Source organism: Tachyglossus aculeatus, chromosome 8 (assembly GCF_015852505.1).
Source record: "Tachyglossus aculeatus isolate mTacAcu1 chromosome 8, mTacAcu1.pri, whole genome shotgun sequence".
NCBI lineage: Eukaryota > Metazoa > Chordata > Mammalia > Monotremata > Tachyglossidae > Tachyglossus > Tachyglossus aculeatus.
In genome coordinates, this window is record NC_052073.1 from 29,823,841 (window position 1) to 29,839,609 (window position 15,769).

General features: G+C 41.3%; 1 protein-coding gene and 1 non-coding gene across 6 annotated transcripts in view; one reads left to right on the top strand and one right to left on the bottom strand.

The window, feature by feature from the left end:
- Positions 1-15,769, top strand: part of PTPRT (protein tyrosine phosphatase receptor type T) — a 700,314-nt gene that overhangs the window by 478,681 nt on the left and 205,864 nt on the right. The window lies entirely within an intron of this gene.
- LOC119931962 lies at positions 4,521-4,658 on the bottom strand. Its single transcript, XR_005452255.1, has one exon. It is a non-coding gene; the product is annotated as a small nucleolar RNA SNORA7 (small nucleolar RNA).

The following is a 15,769-nucleotide window of genomic DNA, read 5'->3' on the forward strand; positions in this document are numbered from 1 at the left end:
TAGTGAACCCTCTAAGCACTTTGATAATAAGTGATATACCACCCTCCAACACACCCTTCCTCCTCTACAGCATTTATGTACCTATCCTTACACTCTATTTCTCCATTTATTTTAATATCTTTCTCCCCAGCTAGATTTAAACTCTTTGTGAGCAAAGATCAACTCATTGTATGATGGTCTGCACACAGTAAGTGCTCAATTACTCCCTTGGATTGATTGATCAGGGAGGAGGCTGATAGAGTAGTCAAGATAGGCTATGGTAAGTAGCTGGCCAGCTTGGTAAGAGTTTAGATGGCAAAGAAGGAGCACACTCTCAAGATTTTGTGAAGGTAGAGCTGGCAGGATTTGGTGACTGACTGAATATGTGAGTTGAAAGAGCAAAATGATTCTAGGACAATGTAGGTTTGTGAAACAGGAAGTATAGGAGTATTGTCTAAGCAATGGGAAAGTCAGGAAGTGGATAGGGTTTAGAATGAGTAGTTCCATTTTAGATGTGTTAATTTTGAAGTGGCAGGGTGACATCCAAGTTGAGATGTCCTGAAGGCAGGAGGAAATACAAGATTGCAGGAAAAGAGAAAGGACTGGGCTGGAGAGGGAGATATGGAAATCATCTGCATAGAAATGATAGCCACTGTTGTCTATGCCATCCATATCATCAACAAAAATGCTCAGTCCATGACTCCCCACTCCTCAAGAACCTCCAATGGCTACCCACCCACCTCCATACCAATAGAAACTCCTTAGCATCGACTTTAAAGCACTGTTAGCTAGCCCCATCCTACCTCACCTCACTAATCTACTACAGCCCAGCCCACACATTCCACTCCTCTAGTGCCAGTTTACTCACTGTGGCCGATTCTCATCTATCTCACTACCAACCCCTTTCCCACGCCCTCCCCATAGCCTAGAACTCTTTCCCCCTCCATATATGCCAGACCACCACTCTCCCCACCTTCAAAGCATTATTAAGATCACATCTACTCCAAGAGGCCTTCCTTGATTAAACTCTTTTTTTCTCCATCTTGGTCTCCCTTCTTGGGTCTGTGATGTTTGGACATTTGATATTCATCCCACAGTACTTATTAATATTAGTATGAATTAGTATGAATTAGTAATTCATATTAATGTCTGTCTCTACCTCTGCAAGCTCATTATGGGCAGGGAATGTAACTGCTGTATTGTACTCTCCCAAGTGCTTTGAACAGTGCTCAGCACATAGTAAACACTGAAAGAATGTCATTGTTTGATTGATATTAGCCAACTGTTTTTCAGGATCCTTGCTAGGCCTGTCCACCTTATGAAATGCTTTAAGTGGTTCTTGTTTCAGAAACCTGAACCACTGATTGCCAGCTCCAGCAGGAAAGCAGGTACTAGAACCCAGCTCTTCTGATTCCCAGACCAACTCTCCCCCATGCCAAGTGAAGAATCTCCTTCAGACTTTCCACTCATAGCAGGCTCCACAGGAAACACAACCCACCTCATACCTTTATTTGATCATGAAATCCTTTTCACCCAACAAGGAATCCTGTCTTAAGGGGAAAGGGATAATGAGGCTTCCTGAAATGATATTTTCTTCAACAAGTTAGAGCCTTGTGAATCCTCCTTAGCCAAGAAGGGGTCCTTGCATGGTTTTGACTTCCTCTCTGTTTTTGGGTTGAAAATAAATCAATCAGTCCATCAGCTTACTGTGTGCAGAGCACTATACTAAGTTCTTAGGGGGAGTACAATATAACATATTTGGTAGACGTGTTCCTACCTACAAGGAGTTTACCCATGGTCTTGCATGATCTCATTTGGAACTGTACATTTGAAACTACATTTCCTCTTGAAGTTTTTCTTTCTAGGTACATGACAGCTATAAATTTAACAAAAGATGTAGGGTGTTTATTTTATTGTGTGAGTGGCTAAGGTGTTTTTCATTAAATTCAGTGGCAATTTCCAGTCAAACCCACCCCTCTCATCCTTTGTTCAATTTGCAAATACGATTTGCCAGAAAAAGGGATTTGAATGAATGTGATCCTGAAGTAAAATCTCCATCGTGTCTCTTTTAGACAACACTTCCTAATGTGGGAAAGCTAGAGGTGATTTCAAAATCATTCCATTCTGCTTTTATGTTCTTTGGTAAACAAGTGGGCAGGCATTCAAATGAGGTTTACCGAATTCTTACCTTTGTTTCTATGAAACTGGAAATGACCATATAATGCATTTATGTGGGAGAGTATTAGGTTCATATACTGTCTAGTCACCAAAATTAGCAAATGTCCCGGAGTACTTTCTCAAGGGCGTGGCTCAGTGGAAAGATCACAGGCTTTGGAGTCAGAGGTCATGGGTTCAAATCCGGGCTCTGCCAATTGTCAACTGTGTGATGTTGGGCAAGTCACTTAACTTCTCTGTGCCTCAGTTACCTCATCTGTAAAATGGGGATTAAGACTGTGAGCCCCCCGTGGGACAACCTGATCACCTTGTAACCTCCCCAGTGCTTAGAACAGTGCTTTGCACATAGTAAGCACTTAATAAATGCCATCATCATTATTATTAAGTGCTCAGTAAATATAATTGATTGATAAATTTGGAACTGTCTCAGCTCAACTGGTCTGCTTATCAATCAGTAGTATTTATTGAGCGCTTACTGTGTGCAAAGTACTCTCCCTAGTGAATGTCAGAGTATAATAACAACACTAAGAATAACAATGCTAAGCACTGTACTAAGTACTGGGTAGATACAAGATAATTAGGTGTTGGCTTATACATGGGACAGGGACTATGTCCAGCCCGATTTGCTTGTTTCCACCCCAGCACTTAGTTCAGTGCCTGGCACATAGTAAGCACTTAACAAATACCATAAAAAAAATTCACTTCTGTCCCATAGAATGTTCAGTTCATGCTCCAGATCAGTCTTCCAGCATTCTAAGACATGTAGCTTGGACAGCTCAGAATGCCAGGAGATTTAAACATGCATCTCCCCGTCACCCCATTCACATAGTTATCAAGTCGGAAGAGGAAGGGTCCCAAGCATAGGATGATGTCTTGCTGTCTGTTTTCAGCTAAAGTAATTTCGGCAGCCTGCATCTGGATTGTGGCATGCTACCTATTTCTCTAATATTTCCCAGTGGAGATATATTGCCTTTACATGAGTTTTCACCAGTCTTTAAAGATTTATTGTGTTTTAAGTGACAGAATCCCAGAATCACTTAAAAGATCAGTCAAATAGTGAAGAGAATCTAATATTTAAACTCCCTCTAGAAGGATCTAAAACAAACCACCCTGTCCCTTGTAATGCTGATGGATCTGTTGTTCTAGACAGAGGGAGAAGCTTCAGCCTACATTAATCATATTTAATCCAGTAGTCAAAATGAGGCTTTATGATGTGCTTGAGTTGAGGAATGGGAAGGAAGAGGGAATTGGAAATGTATCCAATTCAACGTGTGTGTGTGTGTGTGTGTGTGAGAGAGAGAGAGAGAGAGAGAGATTTTTTTCCTTTCTATTTTAAGAAATCATCACTGACAGAGAAGTTCACGTTTAAGACCTGAAAAGACCAGTGTGGAACCCACAGTTCTGGCTGCATTATGCACATAAAATGGCCATACCTTGTGTTGTCATGCTGAATTTTTGCCTCATCTGGACTCCTTTGTATAATTTAGAGTGACCAGAACAAGTAGGAAAAGGGACATTCCTTTCATCTGAATTGGGCTGGGATAAAGCCGATTCTAGAATAATGAATTTTCCATAGGACCATGGAGTAATTTACCCCTGAGTGGCTTTGTAGGAAACCACAAGGGCTAAGAAGTCATGGCCCCTTGAAGAACCCGTCTGCTCATCCCTGGAACATTTCTATCAGTCAATCAATCAGGGTTTTATTGAGCACTTACTGTGTGCAGAACACTATATTTCACTTTCTGTACCATAGTGTATTTCATTGTCAAGAAAATGAAGACACAGTTCATTAGACTTGGGGAAATAATTTCACCAGAAGCAAGGAACAGGATCAAACAGAGCAGCGACTATGGAGTTCTCTTTTGGAGAGAAGGGATTTCTAGAGAAATAAAGCCCCAGGAAACTGGGAGTTTGCGGTATCCTCATCTCAAACTAAGATTTGAATGTGTAGGTTGCCATTATTTGATTATTTCTCATGAGTAGGATTATGCTATTTTGAATTCTGTTCAATTGAGCTCAGGGTGGTTAATGTTAGAGATTCCAAGACAAAGGCTGGGAGAGAGGTTGGGGTTGAAAAAGACAGGAGGAGATGTGGAGAAAGAAGAAGTAGGGATAAAGTGAGGATCCATGTCAAGACTTGTCTTGTCGTTGATGCTGTTGACTCATAATGACACCATGGACACTTTTCTTCCAAAATGCCCCACCTCCTTCTGCAATCATTCTGGTATTGTATACATAGAGTTTTCTTGGTAAAAATACAGAAGTATTTGCCTCCTTCCACGCAGTAAACTTAAGTCTCTGCACTTGACTTGTCTCCACTCTCAACCCTCTCCCATGCCTCTGCTGCCCAGCACAAGTGAGTTTTGACTTGTAGCAGATTGCCTTCCACTGGCTAGCCACTGGCCAAGCTAGGAATGGAAAGGGTAGGCCTCTGCTTGACTCTCCCTCCTGCAGCTGAGACTGGTAGAGTATTGGAAACTCTCCAGATGTGACTCTGAGAGGGGAAGTCAAGACTAGGGCTAGTAAATTGGTATGAGTCCTGAGACATTTCTGTCCCTGATTGTCTACTATCCATGCCATGAACTTGACTGTTAATTCAGGTTAATGGCATGTAGGTGAATTGTGAATAAGACACCCACTAAATACAGCCATAGGATGTCTAACTTAAAATGGCCCTGTGTAACTTGACAATTTAAGGCTGGGAGGATTAAATAATAATTATAATAATAATAATAATGATGGTATTTGTTAAGCACTTACTCTGTGTGAAAATTGTTCTAATCACTGGGGGGAATACAAGGTGATCAGGTTGTCCCATGTGGGGCTCACAGTCTTAATCCTCATTTTACAGATGAGGTAACTGAGGCTCAGAGAAGTTAAGTGACTTGCCCAAGGTCACACAGCAGACATATGGTGGAGCTGGGATTATGGGACTATAATTATGGTACTTGTTAAGTGCTTACATGTGTCAAGCACTGTTCTAAGCACCGGGGAGGGTACAAGAAAATTAGATTGGACACACTCCCTGCCCTACGTGGAGCTCACAGTCTAAGAAGGAGGGAGTAGGATTTAATCTCCGTTTTACAGATGAGAAAATGGAGGCACAGAGAAATTGAGACTTGCCCAAGGTCACACAGCAGACACATGGTAAATCGGGATTAGAACCCAGGTTCTCTGACTCCTGGGCTTGTGCTCTTTCCACTAAGCTATATTGCTTCCCAAAGGTGTGAAGGGTGAAGAACAGGCAATATCTGATTCTTCCTTTACCTTTCAAGGGTAAGGAAACTTCTAATTCTAATTCAAATTGTTTGCAAAACTTCCATTAGAGCAAGAAAATCTGGTTCCTCACCAATTCTTCAAGACCATCATCTTCTTCAGCTTTCTTTTCTCTTCTTTTTCCACCCCTTCCTCCTCTTTCCCCTCATTTTTCTCATCATTTCTTCCCCCCTGCCTCCTTTTTTCTTCATCTATTCTTCCTTCTCCTTCTCATCCTCCCCGTCTTTTCCTCCTCTTCAGTGCCATCTTCTTTCACCTTTCATCTTTATCTCAACCTCAAGCCATCCCAAAATCCAACATTACATCCTTAAGGATGTTATTTCCCTGTCCATTTGAAATGAGTAAAGCTATAGCCAGCTAATTGGGCTCTGGTAGCCCTTGAATGTAAGAGTAGCTCATCACCAAGACAAAGTAATTACCTTGCGAAGTAAAATGAGAATTTGAGGTGAAGCAACAATGAAGCCGATACCTTTTTACCAAGATTCAGTTTTGTACTGTGAAAACTGGTGCAAGTGGCATGATTTGACAGGGTGGAACTACAAGCAATATAAGTAGCACCTCGGGCCAATGGGATGTAACAGTCGAAGGGTTTTAGCTGATGAAATTCAATCAACCTGGAGAACAGGACTGTTTAAGCAGAACAATGAATAGGCAATTGAAATGAATCAGAATAAACCTTGCTGTTGTTTTGAAGACACAGCATTAGAAACCAAGATGACAGTGCATAAACTAGGAATGTATCGGCAATTTGTAGCTAAATCTCCTGACCTGAAAGACTACTTAAGTGAAATGCAGTCATTCAGGAGGAAGGCATTTTGTAGAGAAGCCTGGTAAGGGAACTGAAATTGATACCAAGAGCATGTGCAAGATTTTAAAACAGTTAGGAATCAATAGAGAAGGAGATAAAGTTGATGTTTACAACAAATCTAGCGCTAACATTTGGGAACATAGACTCTAACCAAGGAACAAATCTATAAGGCTGTAATTGTGGATGAGAAAGAATGAAGTTCTTCAGCTCAGGCAGGCCACTGGCTTCCAAGTTCATCATAGCACACCTTTTCTAGGTGGGAACTGTGAGTAGAATAGATGGTTAAATAACTGCCTAGGGTGAGGTGAAATCAGGGCCACCATAGATAAGCTGTATGGAGAAAACACTATACTTCCCAAGCGCTTAGTACAGTGCTCTGCACATAGTAAGCGCTCAATAAATACGATTGATGATGATGATGAATAAAGCAAAATCTCAAATGCAGTCACAGGAGGCAGCATGGCCTCCGACCCCTCTTCAACCTTCTCATCCTTCCCAGCAGTATCTCTGGAGGTGATCTCCTGCTTCCTCTCAAAGGCCACCCCCTCCACCTGTGCATCCGACCCCTTTCCTTCACACCTTATCAAACTTCTCGCCCTGTCCCTCCTTCTCTCCCTACCAGCCATCTTCCACTGTTCCCTCTCCAGTGGCTTCTTCCCCACTGCTTTCAAACATGCCCATGCTCCTGGAAATATTATCCAGTCTTGGCATCACAGACTGTCCTCTTCTTGTTCTCCTCATCTCTCTGGTCATTTATTCTCAGTCTCCTTCATGGGCTCCTCCTCTGCCTCCCACCCCCTAACAGTGAGTGTCCTTCAAGGTCTCAATAAATATGAATGAATGAAAGAGCATGGGCCTGGGAGTCAGAGGCCCTGGGTTCTAATCCTGCCTTTACCACTTGTCTGCTCTGTGATTTTGGATGGGTCTTATGATTTCTCTTTGCCTCAGTTACCTCATCTGTAAAATGGGGATTAAGGCTGTGAGCCCAATGTGGGACAGGGACTGTGTCCAACTCCATTATCTTGTGTCTACCCCTGCACTTAGTCCAGTGTCTGGCTCATAGTAAACTCGTAACGAATGCCATTTTAAAAAAAATTACAGGGAAGAAGGGAAACAGCCACTGCAGAACATTCAGAACTGGTGTGCCTGTCTTGGAGTAAAGTCTTCTGGAAGGTCGTGACCCAAAGAGGGAGAGTCAAAACAGTGCTATGCACTATGAGTAATAAACGCAACAGTGCAGAAAGGTCACTCTGTATCTTCCCACAATGAAGAAGGGATTGCTAGCCATATCTGCACTCTGACAGATTTGATTCATGTTGCAGCATGGCTCAGTGGAAAGAGCACAGGCTTGGAATCAGAGGTCATGGGTTCTAATCCCGGCTCTGCCACTTGTCAGCTGTGTGACTTTGGGCAAGTCAATTAACTTCTATGTGCCTCAGTTACCTCATCTGTAAAATGGGGATGAAGACTGTGAGCCCCACGTGGGACAACCTGATCACCTTGTATCCCCCCCCAGTGCTTAGAACAGTGCTTTGCACATAGCGCTTAACAAATAACATCATTATTATTCATCTTCAGACTTGATGGATAGCCCCCAAATACCCACCAGGCATATAGGCAGCCTCCCTTTCAGCAACAGAAAATTACGTTATTGAACTTGGTTAATGCTGTGTAGATAATGTGTAAAGACCAAGTTAACCTGAGAAATAAAAATATAAAAATCTAATCAGGTTCCGCATGCCTACTTTAAATATTAAGATATTCAAAAATGTGCCCTAACTAAGAAGAACATGAGTGCCTATCTCTCCCTCCCTGGCCTGGCCTCAGCACCCACAGCAGATGATACTTCTATAGCAAGCTCACTGTGGGCAGGAGATGTATCTACCAACTCTGTTATATTGTCATATTGTAGTTGCCCAGGCACTTAGTACAGTGGTCTACACAAGTAAGCACTCAATAAATATGACTGATTGATATAGTAGGCACTTACCAATTTGAATTTGTTACCTCAGGAATTATCTCATCTATCTCATCGCCGACTCCTCACCCATGTCCTGCCCGTGGCCTGGCCCGGAACTCCCTCCCCCTTCAGATCTGAAAGGCAATCACTCTCCCCACTGTCAGTCTTCTTAAAATCCCATCTCCTCCAAGAGGTCTTTCCCTACTAAGCCCTTCTTTCCTCTTCTCTTATCCCCTTACACATCACTTTTGCACTAACATATGCACCCTTTATTCACCCCATCCTCAGTTCCACACCATTTAGGTACATATTGGTAATTTATATTTGTGTACCTCTTTCTCTAGACTATAAACTCCTTGTGGGCAAGGAATGTACCTGTTAACTCTGTTATATTGTAATTTTCCAAGTGCTAAGTACAGTGCTCTGTAAATAAAATTGAGAGAGGAAATATCAGGTTGGTTAAATGAATGGGGGAAGTGTCAATAATGAGTTACTAGAGGAAATATTAGGTGTCTAATGGTAGCATGACATCAAGGAGACACAGTCCTGACTCCACTACTGACCTGTTGTGTGATCTTAGTGAAGAGGCATGACTTAGTGGATAGAACATTGGTCTGGGAGTCAGAAGGACCTGGGTTCTAATCCTGGCTCCACCACATGGCCCTGGGCAAGTAACTTAACTTCTCTGGGCCCCAGTTACCTCATCTATAAAACAGGGATTAAGAACATGAGCCCCATGTGGGACAGGTACTGTGTCTAACCTGATTAACTTTTATCTACTCAAGTGCTTAGAACAGTGCTTGGCACATTGTAAGCACTTAACAAGTACTATTATTATTATTATCATCTTTGGTCCATCTTTTAAACTCTCTAGTGCTCTTAAATGTATCTGTAAAATGAAGATGGGGAAATAATGATGATGATAATAATGATGATGCTATTTGTCAAGTGCTTACTATGCACCAAGCACTGTAGTCAGTGCTGGAGTGAATACAAGGTAATCAGGTCAGACAGAGTTCCCATCCTACATGGTGCACACAGATTAAGTAGGAGGGAGAATGGGTATTTAATCCCCATTTTACAGATGAGGATCCTGAAGCACAGAGCAGTAAAAATGACTTCTGCAAGGTGATACAGCAAGTAGGTGTCTGAGCTAAAATTAGGTACCCAGTTTCTCTGAGTCCCCAGCCCATGCCTCTCTCCAGTAGACCACACTGATTGTTAGCCTGGTGTGGGACAGGGACTTGTCCACTCTGACAGCCTCGTGTCCATCTCAGTGCTTAGGATGCAGTAAGTCCTTAATATATGCTATAGTTAGGGCTGCCATATGTTACAGCCTTAAATATTAGGATGAATGGCAAGGAGAACAATTATTAACCGTTTCTTCCACACATCGTGTTCCCTGTAGTGTTCTTGCCAGGCTGGGAGGCCTGAATGAGTTTGCTTATCCCTTCCTTTAGGACAGAATGATGGATGTGCTTTTGAAGGTTTTCTTTTTCTTTTACTTAAGACTATTGGTATTGCTTCTCTTTTGGAGCTGATAGTGACCTAGTAGAAAATTAAAAAAAAGTTGTTTTGTTTTGTTGCTGTTTTGGGGTCTCCATTGTTGGTCTTTCAGCTACTCCCCACTTTCCAAAGAGGTTCTTGGTGTTGCAGGATGGGAAAAACTGGGGCTCCATGTAGAATCTGAGTGAACTTCTCAATATCTGCTCTCCTCCCTATTTAGATTGTTAATCACATATGGGACAGGACTGTGCCTAACCACATTTTCTTGTATCTAATCCAGCTCTTAGCACAGTGTTTGGTACAAAGTAAGCACTTAACAAATACCACAAAAGAAAGAAAAGAAAGAAAAATGAATGAGTAGGTAAATTGAAATTAAAAGTGAAATATACAGTAATAGGTAGATTGCCTTCCGAGGGGACATCAACCTTTGTAGAAAGAGGAGAAAAATGATTGACAAGGATCAGTTCACCTTTAATAAACAGGAAGCCGGAGTGGAACCCCAGAAGCAAATCACAGAAGAGCTTAATGAGGCTGCTGAGAGACAGGGAAGGAAAATGAAATGATTTCAGGTTGCTTCTTAGATACAAGAATATGATCAGCTCCAGTTAGAAAGGAAAAATGAAAATTTAGAGGATTTATTAATATATAACAAGTTAAGGATTTGGTAATTCCCTATCCACACTGGAAAAAGAAATAACCTGCAATTATATTTAAAACCCATCTCTGAGAAACATTAGGTTTCTCAAAATTAAATTTCCACCATTAATAAAGACACATGTTCCACCAAATAAATTCAGAACAGTGATGCACTGAGAGTACTCTTCCAAGGGTTTAAGACAGTGCTCTGCACATAGTAAGTGCTCAGTTAATACCATTGAAGATGAGAGCCAAGGTTAGGAAGAATCACCTGTTGTCCTTGTTTAACTCCAGATTTTAAAGGTACATCAGGCCTAGGGATTCCTCTTCGTATCTGCAGGGGGTTGATTCAAGCCCAACAAAAGGGAACACATTACTTCCAAAGCAAGTTGTGCAGGCAGAAAATGTCAATAAGTTTGAAAAATAATTGAATAAATGCAAGGAAAATTAATCCACAATGTGTTATGAGAGGGAAAAAATTAGAATTTAGAAGCTGCCTTGTAAACCTAGAGACTGGATATCAAGGAGAGCAAACTTCACATGATTTCTTCACATGCTCTTTGGTCAAAGTACTGTACTGGTGGTTTTGTTATGAACCATGGAATCCAATCCTGGTTCTTGTTTTATAGACACCATTTAATAGACCATAAACCTTGCCATTGCCCTGTGGATAGAGCACTACTCTAGGAATTAGGAGACTTGGATTCTAGTCCCGGGTCTGCCTGCATCTGGCCATTGTGGATGAATACAAGGCATGCATTTCACATTGTTTATACCCTGCCTACTTGTTTTTTCCGTGCCCCAGTGAGAATAAATGATGGGGATGAGAGATTATGAGTGCTGATCAAATCCTTGTCACTAAAAGCCATGCCTCTACACTGGTCCAAGGCTCATCATTCATCCCTGATGGGAGACTCCATCAGTAGATCATAATGGGAAATAAGCTTTCATTTGCACCACAATCACAACACACATGATCCAGGTGAAACTTCAGAGCCTCTCAAGTTTGACTTAAGAGGGATAGTCAAATTGAAATGAAAATGATGAGATTAAAAAAAAATACTGCGTTCATGAAGCTTGGACAAAAAGAAAAAAATCATCGGAGAGATTTCTGTGGCTATATCACAAATCAAGTCTTAAATTGTAATGGATTCATTGTCGTACTTATTGAGTGCTTATTTGTGTAGAACACAGAACTAAGCACTTGGGAAAGTACAATACAACAATAAATAGACACTTTTCCTGCCCACGATGACATTAAGTCTAGAGTGGGGAGCCAGGCATCAATACAAATATATTACAGATACATACATAAGTGGGGCTAGGAGTGGGGAAGAATAAAGGGATTGTGTCAGGGAGATGCAGAAGGTAGTGGGAGAAGAGGAAAGGGGGAGCCTAGTCTGGGAAGGCTTCTTGGAGGAGATGTGCTTTCAATAAGGCTTTGACACTTTGTGATTACAAGAGTTGAGGATTAAATTACTATATGTATTTTGGGAATTTTTTTCATCTTCTATCCTCTTTTTGGGTCCTCTAGTCAGTGAGCCTTATTATTTTTATATAATTATAATAATAATAACAATTATGGTATTTGTTAATTACTTACTGTGTTCCCAGAATTGTACTAAGGAGCTAAGGGGTGGGGGGAGTACAAGAAAATCAGGTCAGACACAGTCCCTGTTCCACATGGGGCTCAAAGTCTAAGTAAGAGGGAGAATGGGTATTAAATCCTAATTTTTCAGGTGAGGAACCTGAGGCATAGAGGTGGTAAGTGACCTGCCCCAGGTGTCACAGCAAGCAAGTGGCAAAACCAACATTAGAACCCAGATCTCTGACTTCTGGGCCTGTGTTCTTTCCATATGGGCACATCGCTTCTCACATTTCTCATTTTGAATCTGTAAAAATGTGTCTGCAGTGACTTATGTCTCTATTTCTTTGTCAATGTTTCCTTCATTCCTTTGTTTCTTTTCCTACATTAGGCTTCTGGATCCAAGCCAACTTGTTTAGTCAGATTTATGCCTGTTTGATAGGAAAGGACCTTCTTGGGGGAAAAAAATTCACAGATGAATGAATTAGATTTACTAGTTAATCATCCTGTACATTTCAATAAAGCAGCGAGAAGAGAAGCATCTTGGCCCAGTGGAAAGAGCATGGGCTTTGGAGTCAGAGGTCATGGGTTCAAACCCCGGCTCCACCAATTGTCAGCTGTGTGACTTTGGGCAAGTCACTTAACTTCCCTAGGCCTCAGTTACCTCATCTGTAAAATGGGGATTAAGACCGTGAGCCCCCCGTGGGACAACCTGATCACATTGTAACCCCCCCAGCACTTAGAACAGTGCTTTGCACATAGTAAGCACTTAATAAATGCCATTATTATTATTTTATTATTATTATTATAAAGGGCAAAACTAACCTCCTTGGGAAGTTCAGATCCTGTTCACAGATTGATGATGATAATTTTCCATACAACTTACAAATATTTATTAGTGAAAGCCCATTCCTTATATAGAGAGAGATGCCTTGTATTAAAAACAAGGAATCCCATGGAACCCAATTCTCTTGTAGAATGGATTTCCAGCTAGTGGCAGCCTATCTCCCTGCTTTCTGCTACAGACCTGGAACCACTCTTTTATCCATCCCCTCACTACCCATCCCCTCGCTCACATTCTTCCCCTTAGTTTGAACTCCCTCCCTCCCCACATCAGATAGACCACAGCTCCCCCCACCTCCTCCAACAAGCTGTCTCTAATATATTTCCCAGCAACCCAAGCCATATGTTAGCCCTTCTAGACTGTGAGCCCAATGTGGGCAGGGATTGTCTCTCTTCGTTACTGAATTGTAATTTCCAAGTGCTTAGTACAGTGCTCTGCACACAGTAAGCGCTCAATAAATACGATTGAATATATCGTCCTATCAGCCAACTCTAGCACCTCTAAATGTATTTACAACTTCCTTAATATTCACATGTATCAGGCCACATTACCCATTTTGAAAGTGTTGCAGATATTTTTATGCTTTTGTTACCCATTAGAGTATAGGCTCCTTGTTAGCAGGAAACATGTAACTTCTTTATTCCATACTTCCCAAATCCTCAATATAGTGGGTGCTGAATAAATGCTATGATTAGTAACAAAACTTTGCACCTCTGAGCATAATTACCAAAGAAATATCTGGCAAATAACATTCTTTAAGAACTCTTAAACTGTTCTTTAAGGCTTATAGTAGTTTGAAAACAATTAAGATGTTAACTTCATAAATATTTAAAGTATAATGTGGTGCATTTCTTAAGACTGTGCTTCAAAATAACCAGGTATTTTTACATGGAGTGAGATTTACAATTCAACAGAGTTCTATGAAGTTTTGGGTATCAACCTTAACTCTAGATGCTGGTATAAGCTGGAGTTTGTATGGTGAGAGGAGAATTCTGGGAATAGTTGAGGCACTAGAAAGGCAGAGGGAGAGCTGGTAGTGTGTCTGTCTCATCCTCCCCGACTCATACACACCCCAGGAAGCCAGAATCCTCCCTCCTCCTCCTCCTCTTCCTACTCTTCCTTTATGGAATCAGTCAGTCAATCAAATTTATTGAGCACTAACTGTGTGCAGAGCACTGCAATAAACACTTGGGAGATAAAAATATAACAATATAACAGACACATTCCCTGCCTACAATGAGGTCTGGTGGTGGGAAGGGGTTACCGAACACAGTTCTAGGCTACCTGGGCACTGATTTTTTTCACTGAAACTCAGCACCTTTCCTTCACTGAAATATGCCATGCTTAGAAGCATTTACATCAGGAGAGTTCTAGTCTTCCTAACATGCTTAAAGTTATGCTGAACCTATTATTCTTCATCTAAAACCCTTTATCCCACCATAATCCCATGCTCTAAATCTAAATATAATAACAGGAATTCAAAGAAATCTATTTATCTAATGCAAGCCCCCATGTTTCCAGGCAGTTGATGCAATCTTTAATAAGATCCAGTTGCTTTATCCCCTTACTTGTCCCTCATCTTCTGTATGCTCCCTGAAATACAGATAAATAATATTGGAGTATTCTCCAAAGCAACCAGGTAGCCTCACTTGGGTTGAAACATAATATAACTCATCTAGAGTCTTTGAGGTTCTAGGAAGAAAGGCACTTGGGCCAAATTATTCCCGGTATAGCTATGGTTTTTAAACTTTGTTGTAGGTTGATCGTTTTGTGTTTCACGTCAAAGACAGTTAGTGAATGATATACTTAAGATTGAAATAAATTACTTCAGTGTCTGGATCACTCATTGGGCTAGAAACCAGCTATCTCATTGTTGATGGAGTCAGGACTCATGCCTAATGGCCATTTTCCTCAAATTAAGTTGTCAATTTGCTAGACAAGTAGAGGGGGGAGAAAAGCACAAAACTGCCAATTTGAGGGTTATTCTTCAAAAACATGTTATCCAGTCATTTCACACATTTCCAAGCTATGGAATGGTCCTCATTATCTTAAATAGATAGTTAATTGTATGTGTCATAGTGGATTAATGCATTAGTCTTTCACCTTGGGAGCCTGAAGATAGGTTCAGATTTTGCTCACAAACTGAATGAAATAAACAATACTGTTTGCATTCTCTTCACAAACCACCTTCCCTAAATTGAATATGATTGGAAAATGTTTCCGGACATAGAACACAATGACCATACCTTAATGACCATCAATAGCAGTATTTATTGATTACTTACTGGGAGAAAAGCACTGCCCTAATTACTTGGGCTACATTCAGCAGAAATGTATGATGGGACCCTGCCCTTCAGTTTATAATCTGACTGGAAGTTAAGTAGACATGAATTAATGGCGAAACAATTGTTAAAATAGCTTGAAAATAGCTGCAAATTAAAAACATAGGGAGATAAATGAATAACAGGTAACAAGTAGAGAAGCAGATATGTGCATAGAAGGTCTGGGGGAATGATTGGACTGAGAGGTTGAGGAATTAGAGAATGTTTCCTGGAGGAAGTGGCCTTTTATGGGGGCTCTTTGTTTGGCAAAGGAAAGATCCTCCCAAGAAATATTTCTGGGAAAGATGAGGAAAGATTTTCCAGGTAGGAGGGAAAGGGAAGGGGGGAAGTTGTGAGCAATGGATCCAAGGTGAGAGAGCCAAGAGTGAGGCATAGGAAGAACATTTATTCGAGAGGAGTGAAGAGCAGAAGCTAGGGTATAGTGTTATGGGAAAAGCTGACTCTAGTGGCATGGCGAGGGCTCCTGCAACTCTCCCCTCTGTAGTGAAGAACTCAACCCCACTTGTTGGCACGAGAAAAACTTTATTGCTCTGTATCCCCGCTTACTTTGGGTGCATCCCAAAGCGGGTAGCCTCACCACTTAACCCACCGGTGAGCCAACTCAATTCAGGTTGAATATTTTAGTTATTTATACACTCCGTCCCTTAGGTCTGCCTCT